The sequence below is a fragment of the Limulus polyphemus genome, unplaced genomic scaffold (genome assembly GCF_000517525.1).
Source record: "Limulus polyphemus unplaced genomic scaffold, Limulus_polyphemus-2.1.2 Scaffold5646, whole genome shotgun sequence".
Lineage (NCBI taxonomy): Eukaryota > Metazoa > Arthropoda > Merostomata > Xiphosura > Limulidae > Limulus > Limulus polyphemus.
The window spans coordinates 25,511-38,786 of NW_013671256.1; the positions used below are offsets into that span (position 1 = coordinate 25,511).

At 31.3% G+C, this 13,276-nt stretch overlaps 1 pseudogene; it reads left to right on the plus strand.

Annotated features, from left to right (window-relative positions):
• The window catches only part of LOC106472831, a 24,101-nt pseudogene that overhangs the window by 1,849 nt on the left and 8,976 nt on the right, over positions 1-13,276 (plus strand).

A 13,276-nucleotide genomic window follows, 5' to 3' on the forward strand; every position in this document is an offset into this window, starting at 1 on the left:
AAATTAGGGATGGCTAGTGCAGATAGCCCACGCGTAGCTTTGCGCAAAATTCAAAAACAAACAAACAAACAATTATTGATAAATTTTCAACGATTGAAAAAGTTCCAAGAAGCTGAATATGAAACAAGTTATTATTTTTTATAGATTATGTTGTCATTTAATAAAATTTCAGTTTTTTTGTTCTCTATATTTATTTTACTAATTTATAACAACAACAAGAAAAACTCTTTACTTTGGTTGTATCTTTTTCTTGGATAACAAAATTGACAAAAACATTTAATAATAGTTGTCTTATAACTGTAGATTACATTCAGTAGACCAGTCCTTAGTGATAACAAGATTATCTTGTGAGATAGCAATTCTACATTTATTTTCTTATAGTTTTGTTTTAGTCCATTAGAAATTGTATAACAATTGTAGAATATTACATCCTTAATACTGGAACACCCTAGTATGACTTGCTTTATTTAAAACTTGTAGATTCAGTTTTATTGATAAATATTCTTAAAACTTGTTCACAGTGATTTTAACTGCTTTATTTAAATAATTTTCAGTTGTGGCAACTCTCTTGTCATTACAGCATCATACATTAATATTTAAAATTGTAATTGAAAATATTCACTATTTGTTTTTATCTCTTCTTCTTGGAGATTTCTGAAGTAAATAAAGTCAGTAGATATTAATAACCAAGGAAAGTATTTTTAAATAACACAGTAATTTGGAATCTTAGAAATTATTTTTTTTAGGGAAAGAAAACTGGAAAGCACAACTTTATTCAGGCAAAGAAGTTCCTCTTCAGTACAATGCTGTTGTCCAGCAACATTGGAGTGGATGCATCTGGTAGTGATCCTGTATATTTTACAGCTGCAGGTAAGGAGCATTTGAATGGGTGCACCTGGTAGTGATCCCATATGTTTTACATATCCAGGTAAGGAACATTGGAGTGAATGCATCTGGTAGTGATCCTGTATGTTTTACATATCCAGGTAAGGAACATTTGAATGGGTGCACCTGGTAGTGATCCTGTACATTTTATGGCTCCTTGTTATATGTTTTTTCCACTGCACAGAAATAATTTCAGTGGATGATCAAACCATAAACTACTCTTATGTTAGATTATTAAAACATCTAAAATCTTTATGTATTAAAATTTTAATTAGGTAGTATAAAGAAAGTAATATTATATGTAAAGGCTGATAATTATTTAAAACAGTCAAGAAAAAATGAACTGTATTTATACAACTTCTTAATTACAATATCCAAATCACTTGTTTTAATTTCTTCAGTTCTATAAATGGTATAAAACTTGCACTAATAAAATGATAAGAAATCTGTATTAGGTTTTGGCAAAAGTTGTCTGAGTTATATGAAGAGTAACACGTGTCATATCAAAATAGTGTAACTTTGAGTTAGTTGTAGACAAATTAACAGAAAACAAATTCATGTTTTTTGTGCTGAATTTTTGTTGATACTGTATGGTATTCAAGTATACTGATGTCCAACAGATAAGTTATGTACAAAAAACAGATGTCATATGGAATCACCAGCTGTCTTGAGCCTGCACCTTTAACAATCTAATCATGTAGTTTTCTGGCCACTTGGTTGAAATGTAAAAAACAATTATATTTAAGAGTCTCTGTACATATCACATTTTAGAAAACTTTTTAAGAACAATTTAGAAACTACTCATAAATAATAATAATAAGATAAAAGTCTGCTAGTACCAAATGAAAATAAATTAGAAAGTTAACTAAGAGTCCTAAAAAACCCCTAAAAATACATTTATTTATATATATTTAAACTAAGCAATATCAACAAAGATTTGGGATAAGAAACATAAATAGTTTTTTTGTTTTGAGCTTCAAAAATGAAATGCGTGTAGATAGACTTGAAATTATTGATTGGAGGTTAATATGTATGTTAATAAGATTCATATATTCATGCATAGATAAATAATTCATATATTATATTCATGACAGAATGATTTCATAAATTAGGTTCATTCTTTTACTTCTGCATTCCATGTAAAGTAGTACTGAAGTCATTTATAATTCTCTAAATTAATGCTAAATTTATTTTGTCATTATAACCCTAGTCTATAATTCTATAATATTTGGATCTAGATCATTATTTGGGTGACCAAAAAAGCTCCTATAATCAGTTTCTCAGCTTTACTCTGAGAATTGGTGATAACGTACTTCAAGCAACAGTAGAAGATGTTATTCTAGAAGGGGCAGGACTTACAATATCACAACCAATATTTGGCCAAGGAAATCCTCTCCCAAACATCAAGAAACAAAAATATAAATTTCGTCTTCATGAACATTCCGTTTATGGCTGGGACCCTCAACTAAGTGCCCAGGACTTCATTAGAGTCTTGTCCAACTTAACGGCCATGAAGATCAGAGGAACATATTCAACTGAAGGTACTAGTGTTAGTGTTATTGAGTTACTAATTAATGCACTTACAATTCTTGCATGGCTGAGTTTGGGATATCCTGTTACAATAAGTGTGTTATTGTTTTTTTAATTTGTATGTTTCATTAATATTTTTTAAAGTTCTATAACATACGTTTCGTAATATATTTGATGGAAAATCTTATGAGCAGAACAAAATAATTTAGATTGGGAATAATAATGATATTACTCTTTGAAACTCAATCAAGACAAATTATAAAAGTAAAAGCAGAAACAACATTTCAAATGCTCAATAAAAACTTTATTTGTCCAACAGCCAACATTAAAGGACTCTACATGTTCTGGCAATTTTATGCTGACATCACCACTCTTGACCATTAGCCAATAAAAGTAAAAATAAAAAAAATAGTGCCATAGTAAATGTTGAAAATAATCAGTTGCCTTTTACTTTTGTGGAGTTTAAATTATTTTGGACAATATAAATATAATGAACTGTGAAAGTTAATAAAAATAGCTTTTGCTGGATAAATCAGTCATGCTTTTCTTCCAGGAAATGGATTTTTGGATAACGTGAGGCTGGATTCAACTCATCACTCCCCAGTTGGACTTGTAGCAACCTGGGTAGAGATATGCTTTTGTCCTGATGGTTATGTTGGTCAGTTCTGTGAGTCTTGTGGGCCAAGATTCAGACGTGATCCACCTAGAGGCGGAGAATTTGCTCACTGTGTACCATGTAACTGCCATGGCCATGCTGAGTATTGTGATTCTGAAACAGGTGATTAAGCAAGTTTGGTTTGATATTTTTGTAGTCAATAGACATTCAAGAGATTTGACATAAATGCAGGTATCTAATATTTTTGGCCCGGCATGACCAGGTGGTTAGGGCGCTCGACTCGCAATCTGCGGGCTATTTTTAAAATGCCATTCATCTAAAATATTAGTTTGTTTTGAATTTTGCACAAACTATGCGAGGGCTATCTGTGCTAGCCATCCCTAATTTAGCAGTGGAAGACTAGAGGGAAAGCAGCTGGTCATCACCACCACCCACCGCCAACTCTTGCGCAACTCTTTTATCAATGAATAGTGGGATTGACCATCACATTATAATGCTCCCATGGCTGAAAGGGCAAGCATGTTGTGTGTGATGGGGATTTGAACCTGGGAAATTATCAATTTCTGAAAATTAGAATAGAGTATTCAAATTGATGAATTATATTCCAAATCACTAAAGAACACTGCTTAAAGTTATTGTTTTGTTTTTGTGTCAGTGTTCCCAAAGAGTGTACTGCAGCATACTAGTGTGTCACAAAATAATTCCAGTGTGTTTGGTTGTTTATGTGTGTGGGTTTATTCTCATTTGCTCTGAGTGCTGTAACTAGTGATGTACTGCTTTTGTTTTAGTAGTTCCAAATGTGTTTTACAGGAGAAGTGTGGGAAACACTGCTTTATGTTAATTATGCTTTGTATGCATTCAAATATTTTCATACTCCATTGTGTTTGTTATCTTAAAATTTAGTCAGATTAAGTTAGTAGAAGAGTAATGTTCTACTTCTTCATGAACTTAATGTGTTGCTTTTCAAAATACGTTATCAGAAAAGAAATTGGCTGACTTCGCAAAGTCAAACCTATGTTACGTTATAAACTAATAAGGCAAATGAAAAAAAAAATATGTTCTTGAAAAGAAATAAGATTTAACTGTGGTATATAACTACTTGAATATTTTTTTGTGCAATTGTCGTTTAGAGTTTCGTATAAAACTCATTCATAATAATAATATCTTCTTTTTTTTCTAACCTGTTTTACAGGACGTTGTATTTGTGAACATAATACTGAAGGTGATAACTGTGAATTCTGTGCTGTTGGTTTCTATGGTAATGCTTTGCAGGGTACCACAAAAGACTGCCAACCTTGTCCTTGTCCAGAAGGTGGTGCTTGTGTAATCTTACCTAATGAAGAAGTAACGTGTCTACAGTGTCCAACTGGCTATACTGGTTAGTACCTCATCATAGAGAGTGTTAGTAAACTGTGTTCTGCTTACTCAAGAGTATTTGGAAATAATTTATTATGAGGCTTTTCATTCACTTTAAATAAACCTAAGATAAAAAAAAAAAATAACCTCATCCAAACAAGTTGTTGTTATCAAAATGTACATTTCTAGCTCCACGTGATGTGGATTTTGGTAGTTTATTCTTCAGGGTCAAATGCAGTTCTTACTTCCTTCTTCATTAAATTTACTTTTAGCCATATGACAGTTTTGTTTTATTTTACTTGTATGATTTTAATCTTTCCCAGAAATCTATTTTCAAGAGCATGGGTCAATAGTTTACTTCATCTACTATCAAACACCAATTAATTGCTATTTCCCAATATTCTGATTATCAAAATGTGGAGTTAGCAAAATCATATTTAAGTTGTCAAATTAGTTAAAGTTCAGTTATTCTCATTACGTGACCACATAGCTAACATGCATGCTAAAGAACCAGTGTATAGAAATTGTATTCTTAATCTCTTTAATTTTCAGGACACAAGTGTGATCTCTGTGTTGATGGCTACTACGGTGATCCAGATGGGAAATATGGCCCTCCTAAACCTTGTAAGATCTGTGAATGTAATGGAAATATAGACTCCAATGCTGTTGGGAATTGCAACACGTAAGCTTACTTTAGTGATCTGTTGATTATGTTCAAAGAAAGGATTGGGTGTCATGAGCAGTTCATTATAACTAATACATAAAAATATGATTCAATGTTTTACACTGCCTATCTATCTGGTATTACATTTTAGTGAAGGATTAACTAGTGTTCCAAAGTGTCAAAAAGTTTCATAAGTGACACTTCAGCCAGAGATCAACCATGACTGACTTCATTTATCCAATTATACAAATGAGACCACTTTATGCTGTGTATGTACTTTTAAGTTTTACTATACAGCACTAAGCTGTATGTGAACCAAAATATAACTCTGACCAGGGAACGTGAAATAAAATAGACGTTAATCCAAATAGTAATGCATGAAATATACACTACAATAAAAAAATAAAAGATCAGAGACTTTTTGATTATTAGTCTTCGATCTTTCTCAAAGAAATGTTTGGCAAATAAAACAAAAAAAGATGGTTAGTAATTAGCGAATGGCCAATACGTCACTTAATCATTAAAATTCACAACAATTAACTGTACAATATAAAGGTAGGGGAAGGTATGTGAGCTTTAAGTAATGATGTTTTTTTTTGTTCATTGTTACATAAAAACATGTAGTTTGAATGTGGTTTTCACAGAGATATAAATGACAGTGTAGTACACATTAGCAGGTGGTGGGGAGAACATTAAGCTTTACTAATAAAGACCTGTAAGTTTTGCTTGTTATCATGGAGATACTGAACAGTTCAAGTGAAGAGAACAAAAACATTATCTTTCTGGACTGAAAACTAGAGCCCGTATACTACTTGAAGCAGCTGTTTTTGTAGGGAATGTACATTGTTTTTATCTAAAGTTTCATGTCTTCAAAAACTTGTTTTCTTTTTGGGCTTATATTGTTTTAGGCTTCTTATATATCTTTGTTCTTTAAGTGTTTTGTGTTAACATCATTGGTCAAAGTATTGTTTAACTGATATGCTTATTTTATTTCTAGTAGAATAAGATTCTTTCAAATACAATTAATCAAATAAAGGAAAGACCAGTAGTAAACCGCCAACAATAGTTATCGTTTAAGCATTCAGTCATCGTGGAGATGTATCATATATAACACGGATTACAAAAAAAATTGGACAAAAAATTATTTTATTATAAAAAATATAATCTGTTAATAGCAGTGACTATATAACAATAGTTATAATTTAAGCATTCAATCGTCGTGGAGATGTATCATATATAACCCGGATTAAAAAAAAAAAAAATCGGACAAAAAATTATTTTATCAGGTAAAAATTGTGAGTAATATTAGAAGTATCTGATATATATTTTTATTATAAAAAATATAATCTGTTAATAGCAGTGACTATATAACAATAGTTATAATTTAAGCATTCAATCGTCGTGGAGATGTATCATATATAACACGGATTAAAAAAATTGGACAAAACATTATTTTATCAGGTAAAAATTGTGAGTAATATTAGAAGTATCTGATATATATTTTTATTATAAAAAATATAATCTGTTAATAGCAGTGACTATATAGACATTTACATTGCATGGAATAATCTATTGAGTTTCACACATATTCTTTGTCCGTAGAACGTCTGGAGATTGTTTGAAATGCACTTTCAATACAGGAGGTCCCCAGTGTGACATTTGTCTTCCTGGTTATTATGGTGATGCCATAGCAGTGCCTAAGGAAGGTTGCAAAGGTTAGTTTTTTTTTATTTATGTGTTTCAGTTAATAGGTATTAGTTGATGATTAAAAAATAGAATATAATTCAATTTCTCTAAGTACTCGTGTTTTTTTTTTGGAAAATAATGAATGAAAAATATTTTATCTTATTAATAATCCTAAACTTTTAACAACAATTTCTGTCAATAAATGAGAAATTCACCACAGTTACAAAGCTTTATGTTGCTTCATAAGTTAAATGAATCGGTTAGAAAAGGTTTAACATAATCCTAGGGTTGTAGAACTATCTTTTTTCTTAGCACCAAAAGATTAAAACTACATGTGTTTCTATATGTTTCGAGAAAAACCATATACAAAGCTTGAATATGAGAATCACTAATAGATCATTCCTAAGCTGATTTTACAAAAAATTGACTAAACCTAGTTGTTTGGATTTAAGTAGAATCTGACGTTATACACAAATTAGGGTTTTAGCTACAAAATCTTTATTCTATCACTCATTCTTTATAATTAAAGAGAATTTGACCAAGCAAAAAGTTATCAGCTGAAAATTAGTAGAATATGAAGAATAAAAGATAATATGTTAAATGATTTTATTTCATATGGCAAGTTCTTGTTAAATTAACATTAAATATATACCATGTTTAGTTGTCAAATCTCAACAGAAAAATAAGTTGCAATTTAGTGTTTTTCCTACTACAAGAAAGCTGAAAAGGTTTGTTTGTTTGTAATTAAGCACAAAGCTACACAGTGAGCTATCTGTGCTCTGCCTACCATAGGTATTGAAACCCAGTTTCTAGCGTTGTAAGTCTGCAGACATACTGTGCCACTGGGGGGCCAAAAGAAACTACCGACAAACACCGAAGATTATCTAAACAAATCTACATTATCAATAGAAACTACCAACAAACACAGAAGATTATCTCAATAAATCTACATTATCAAAAGAAACTATCAACAAATCTTTGCTTATGTTTGAAAGAAATGATGTCTACATTTTATCCATGATCTAGAGATGTGTTAAGATGAAACAAAATAAACAAAATCTTCTTCCATTTCAGATATCTCAACAAATCTACATTATTAAAGAAGTTAGACCAGAGACCTCGCAAGTATTTCAATAAACTAAGATGTTTTTAAAAAGACTGAACCTGCGTAACATGTTCCAATAAAGAACTGTGAGAGGAATATTGGATGCCAGATGGATAACCTTTGCTTGAGCATAACTTTGATAAAAGCTAAGTTGAACTGTAAAATGTGTGGATTCATACTACAGAAATTGTTCATAGCTTAATTTAAAATATCAATAAATATTTGTTTAACTGCTTGAAGCATAACCAGTCAATGGTTATGCAAATTATGACTAGAAGTGTGTGGTCAATGAAACTGATGCTTTGCAAGTTTATAAACCAGTAACTTCAACTTAAACATATAGCATGAATTATTAGAGGTGTATTTAACTTAATATTTATTTTGTAGCACTGCTTCTAAGTGCACTTCTTAAAATGACCAAAGAGTGATGAACAAAGACCATCTGTTGCTAATAGAGACAAGTGATCTCAATCTAACTGTAGATTTTATAACATGTTTCACATCATATATTTCTTTAGAGATATTTTTGTGTATTGAAAAACTTCAAAGGTATCCAAATTGGAATTCTAAGTTTACAACTGTAAAATTTCTTTCATAGCAGACTTATGACTGAAGTTTGTCTTTGAATACTTTATCATCATCTTCTTCTTCCTCCTTTTTTTTTATACATCCAAGTCATAAATTTAAGGCTATTCTACTCGTTTACGTGTTATTTCCTATAGCTCTTGCAGATAAATAACATTATATAATTTCTGTAGTGCACATTGCCGATGATGATATTGGTGTTATAAGGTTGTTTATTTCTAGATGAGTAACACTATTTCAAGTTTGATTAATCTTCATCAAAAACCCATCTAAGCTATAATTTTTATATACATACTTACAGATTTACTGATTATATAATTTCTAGCTAATCTTTAGTGAGATGGAAGGTAAAGAGTGTAAAGAGCATTTATTACTGCTGTATGGCGATCTAGGCTTAACTTTATATACAAGGTCATAAAGATGTTCCAATAAGCAAATCTTTTACTCCTAAGACATGAGTAACTAATGTCAGTATAGTATGTTTTATATATTTTGATGATTTCTTTTTCTTTCTCAAATTGCTCAGCTTGCAACTGTTATCCACTTGGAACAGCATCAGATGTTCTTGATGATGGAGTGTTAGTGTGCGACCTAGTAAGTGGTCAATGTCAGTGCAGACCACATGTGAGTGGACGACAGTGTGATCAGTGTGAAGCAGGATTCTGGAATGTTGACAGTGGAAGTGGATGTGAACTCTGCAACTGTGATCTTGTAGGAGCAATCAATCAAAGTTGTGATGTGAGAACTGGCCGATGTTTCTGTCGTCCTGGAATCACTGGGAAAAAATGTGATATATGCTTGCCTAATTACTATGGCTTTTCTTTAGATGGTTGTAAATGTAAGTATGATGGATTAGACTTATTCCTTTTTAATATATCCTTAACCCAAGGCTGATGGCTGGTAGGGTTAAGGCCCTAGCACATTTTAGGCTAGTGATCATGTGTCTTTAAAAATCAATTTTTGGGAACCTCTGGACACCCGTAGGTTAAGCTGCACACTTGATGGCCCTACCAGCAAAATGCAACTTCCTCCAAGGTTGTAACCATAGAACTACTGGGATTTTAAATACATCTTTCTAAAGTATATGTGCACCAAATTATTTGTGGATGTCAATACTATTGGTTTTTAGGATCTTATAATCTACAAGTCACAAATAAATAAATCTAAAAATAAATACTAGCAATATTATATCAAATTCCATTAATTAGTGCTGGAGTCCTCTAATTATTTTGCACAGAAAATAAGTGATTTCACCAATGTTTTTGATTAGTTCTTTATATTGTGTTCTGTAATAGGCAAAAAGAATAATTACTGAATATCATAAAACATTGGGATCCTGTCATATGATATTATGAATGTTTACTTAAAAAAAGTCAATGTGTTTTGTAAAAACAAAATCTCTACTATATGTTTCACCTTATCAATAAACTTATTCTTTCAATATTTGTGAGATTAAATAAAAAAAGGTTTGGCCTTTAAGGTTATATATCATTAAGTGTTTGTAACTTAAGGGTCAGAAGAAACATAATCAGTCAGCATGTGACTTTATTTATTGCAGCATGTGAATGTGACCCAGTTGGATCTAAATCCCTTCAGTGTGACAACTCAGGACAGTGTAAATGTAGACCAAATGTAGAAGGTCGTGGTTGTGATCGATGTAAAGAGAATAAATACAACAAGGAAGCTGGATGCATTGGTAATTAGACCTAATTTGTTTAAGTTAAAAAATAAACTAAAAGTATTTTGTGTTTTTTCAATGTATTAGGTTATGTTTTGTAAATAAAAATAATTATTTTATTATTTGGTACTTATAATAATAATAATAATAATAAAGTATTTTCCTCAATTCGGTCAGGCATGACCTAGTTTAGTGGTTGGAGTGTGGTTTGAAGGGTTTGGGATTTGAAATATGATGGTCTGGAAATGCTCTACACTTTTAGTTGTGGGTGCATTATAAAGTGGAGTCACTCCTGTTATTCATTTTAAACAACCAAAGCTACTGTGATGGAAGGTGCTTGTTACTGCCTTCCTTCTAGTCAGCTGTTCAAACTTTGGATTGGCTGTACTTGAATCTTAGAGGTCTTTGACCTAGCCCAAATGTTCAATAGGATGTCGTTCCACTTCATTTTCTTTATTTGAAATTATTTTGACCTGTTTATAACCTTTCATTTCCATACATGTTTTTAAGTGAAACAGTTATTTGTTTACATTTTCATTTTAAGAAGTGCTGGTAGAGAACATGTATAAATGAAGTTAGTCAGCTCTTTCAGAGCTTCTTATCAGCAAGAAATATAACTTCTCTTATGTGAATGGATAAAAATAATTGTTCATTTGTCAGGACGGGTTTGAATAATTGTTTTGATTTAAATTTTTTTTAATGGTATCTTAGATTGTCCTCCATGCTTTAACCTGGTTCAGGATACGGTGAATGAGCATCGAGCTAAGCTAGTTGAATTAGCCAGAATATTGGATGAGATTAGAAAAAACCCTCAGGTTGTAGATGACTTGAAGTTTGAGCATCGCCTAGAAGAAGTTAAACAGCATGTTGACGACTTGTTGAATGATGCAGAAAGAGCAGCAGGTATTTAAAATAAAAACATATTAGACTTAGTTTAAGCAATATTTCAAAAAGACAACTACTCAGTATGGTGTTTTCTACTGCTAAATGAAACTGTAATAAGTCTGAAGAGTTTTATCCCAGAAAAGTGATCTTTGTTTGTATGATCTGCATACTGATAAACGTTATCATCATCATTAAGGTTATGATGATGATAGTTATATCATAAAATTTTGAGACTTTGTTTTACTTGGTATTCAACAGTAAATTTTATTTGAACAGGAGGAGATGGGAATCTTGTGATTCAATTACGAGAGCTGAAGAAGGAAATTGACGATGTACAAAAAACATATGAGATGACTTCTGACAAGCTTTATGATGCTGCAAATTTTAGTGAACAGGGAAAACTCAATATTACTTATGCAGAAGAGGCCATTAAACGTGCACAAGAAGCTCTAACAAATGCTCATCAATACCTGGAAACAGAGGGATTGGATGCTTTAGAAAATGCCAAAGAACGATCAGACAGGTTTGGTGAGCAGTCTGTTCGTATGTCTGAAATAGCCAGAGAAGCCCGACATAGAGCAAATCAGTAAGTTGACATATTTTATCAGGAGACTGTTTGTGTGACTGAAATTGTTGGAGAAACTCAATATAGAGAAGATTATTGAGTTGATAGGTTTTGTCAGCAGCCTGTATGTTTGTACAAAAGTAGAGAGGATGTTAAGAATATTGAAGTTCGGTTTGTTTTAGAAGCAAATATTGCAATGTACCATGTTTTTTATATTAATTTGAACAAAATCAAAATATATGACTTGAGTAACCAAACAAATATTTCAAGTGACAAAATCTTGTAATTATGGAAATACTGGTTATAATCTAATAATCTCAAACGTTTTTGGTAAGCTAGATTACAGTAGGAAACTGTAGTATAATTATTTTTCATAACATACCAACACACATTCTCTGACCCAAGTTTGGAGGTGTGCTTTTCTTGAGCTCTTGTTTATCGCAACTGTTTATATTACTGTAGCTTTACTTATGTGTTGCTAATGCTGCTAGACTCATCTATATGATATCTTTTATTCCAAAGGCATCAAGATGAAGCAGATTTTATAAAAGAACTATCTGAAGTTGCCATGAACACATCTTCCGATGCCTATAAGTTGGCCAAGGATACGATTAGTGGACAAGAGCAAACTCGTGATGAAATTGAAAAACTGAAAAATAAGTGTGTGTTTGTTTCTTTTAAAATATGCTCCAGTATTCATTGAGATGTTAACGTGATAGTGATTTACAGAGAGAGAGTTAATCATAGGCTTTTTTCTTCATCACTTGTGTGTATTTAACATGTTTCCCAGAATCTTAGCCTGTTGTGAACTGTTGACAATTATATTCTTTTTTACCAGTTAAAAACCAGGTAAAATTGAAATTTTCCATTTTGTTAGAAAAAAAAGATTAGCATTAATATTTTTGTAGCCGAGTTGTTTATTTAAATAAAGAAAAATTATTGAAAATTTTTTGTGATATCTACATATAAAATAAAATAATTGCATTCTCAAGAGTGAATTTTGGACTTTCTGTTGCATATTAGTACATTTTAGAAACTTGTGTCTTTACTTAGTTATTACTGTATTGATGACATGAATGAAAATGATTTTCTCATTAATTGTAGGTTTAATGAAACTGACAGTCTTCTTCAAAAGACAAGAGATTTGGCCAGGGAATCGCAACGTGGGGCCAAACAAGCATACGATTATTCTCTTGATATCTATACAGATGTCAGTTCAGTCGTTGTACCAGACTTTCAAGTGCCAGAAGTTAAGGATAAAACTGAGGATATAATAGAAGAGGTGTGTGAATGATCAGAAAATTAAGTGTTTCAGAGCAATTAATATTTAAGTATGAGTTTGGAGTCAGAACTTGAAATATATCTTCATTGTAGTTAAAACATACTGTAGATTGAGCTGAACTGTAGGCTGAATCAACCCAAGAATTGTGAGCTATCCGAGCCACTAATAGTGAGAAAATTATTACTCCAGACTTAAATATTTAAAACGTTGAGATAAGGTGAGTTATGGTTAGCTTATTTGTAAAGAATCATTTTAAAGTAGTATAAGATAAAAATAACATTTGGTGTTATGGAGTCTACACTTACTTGTCACAAGATCTTAAGCGATTAAATTCTGATTTTGGTAACCAGAATCTTAGAAAATTAGTTTGAATTAACATGTATAATTTTGTATATATATATATATATATATACATGTGTGTGTGTGTGTGTGTGTGTGT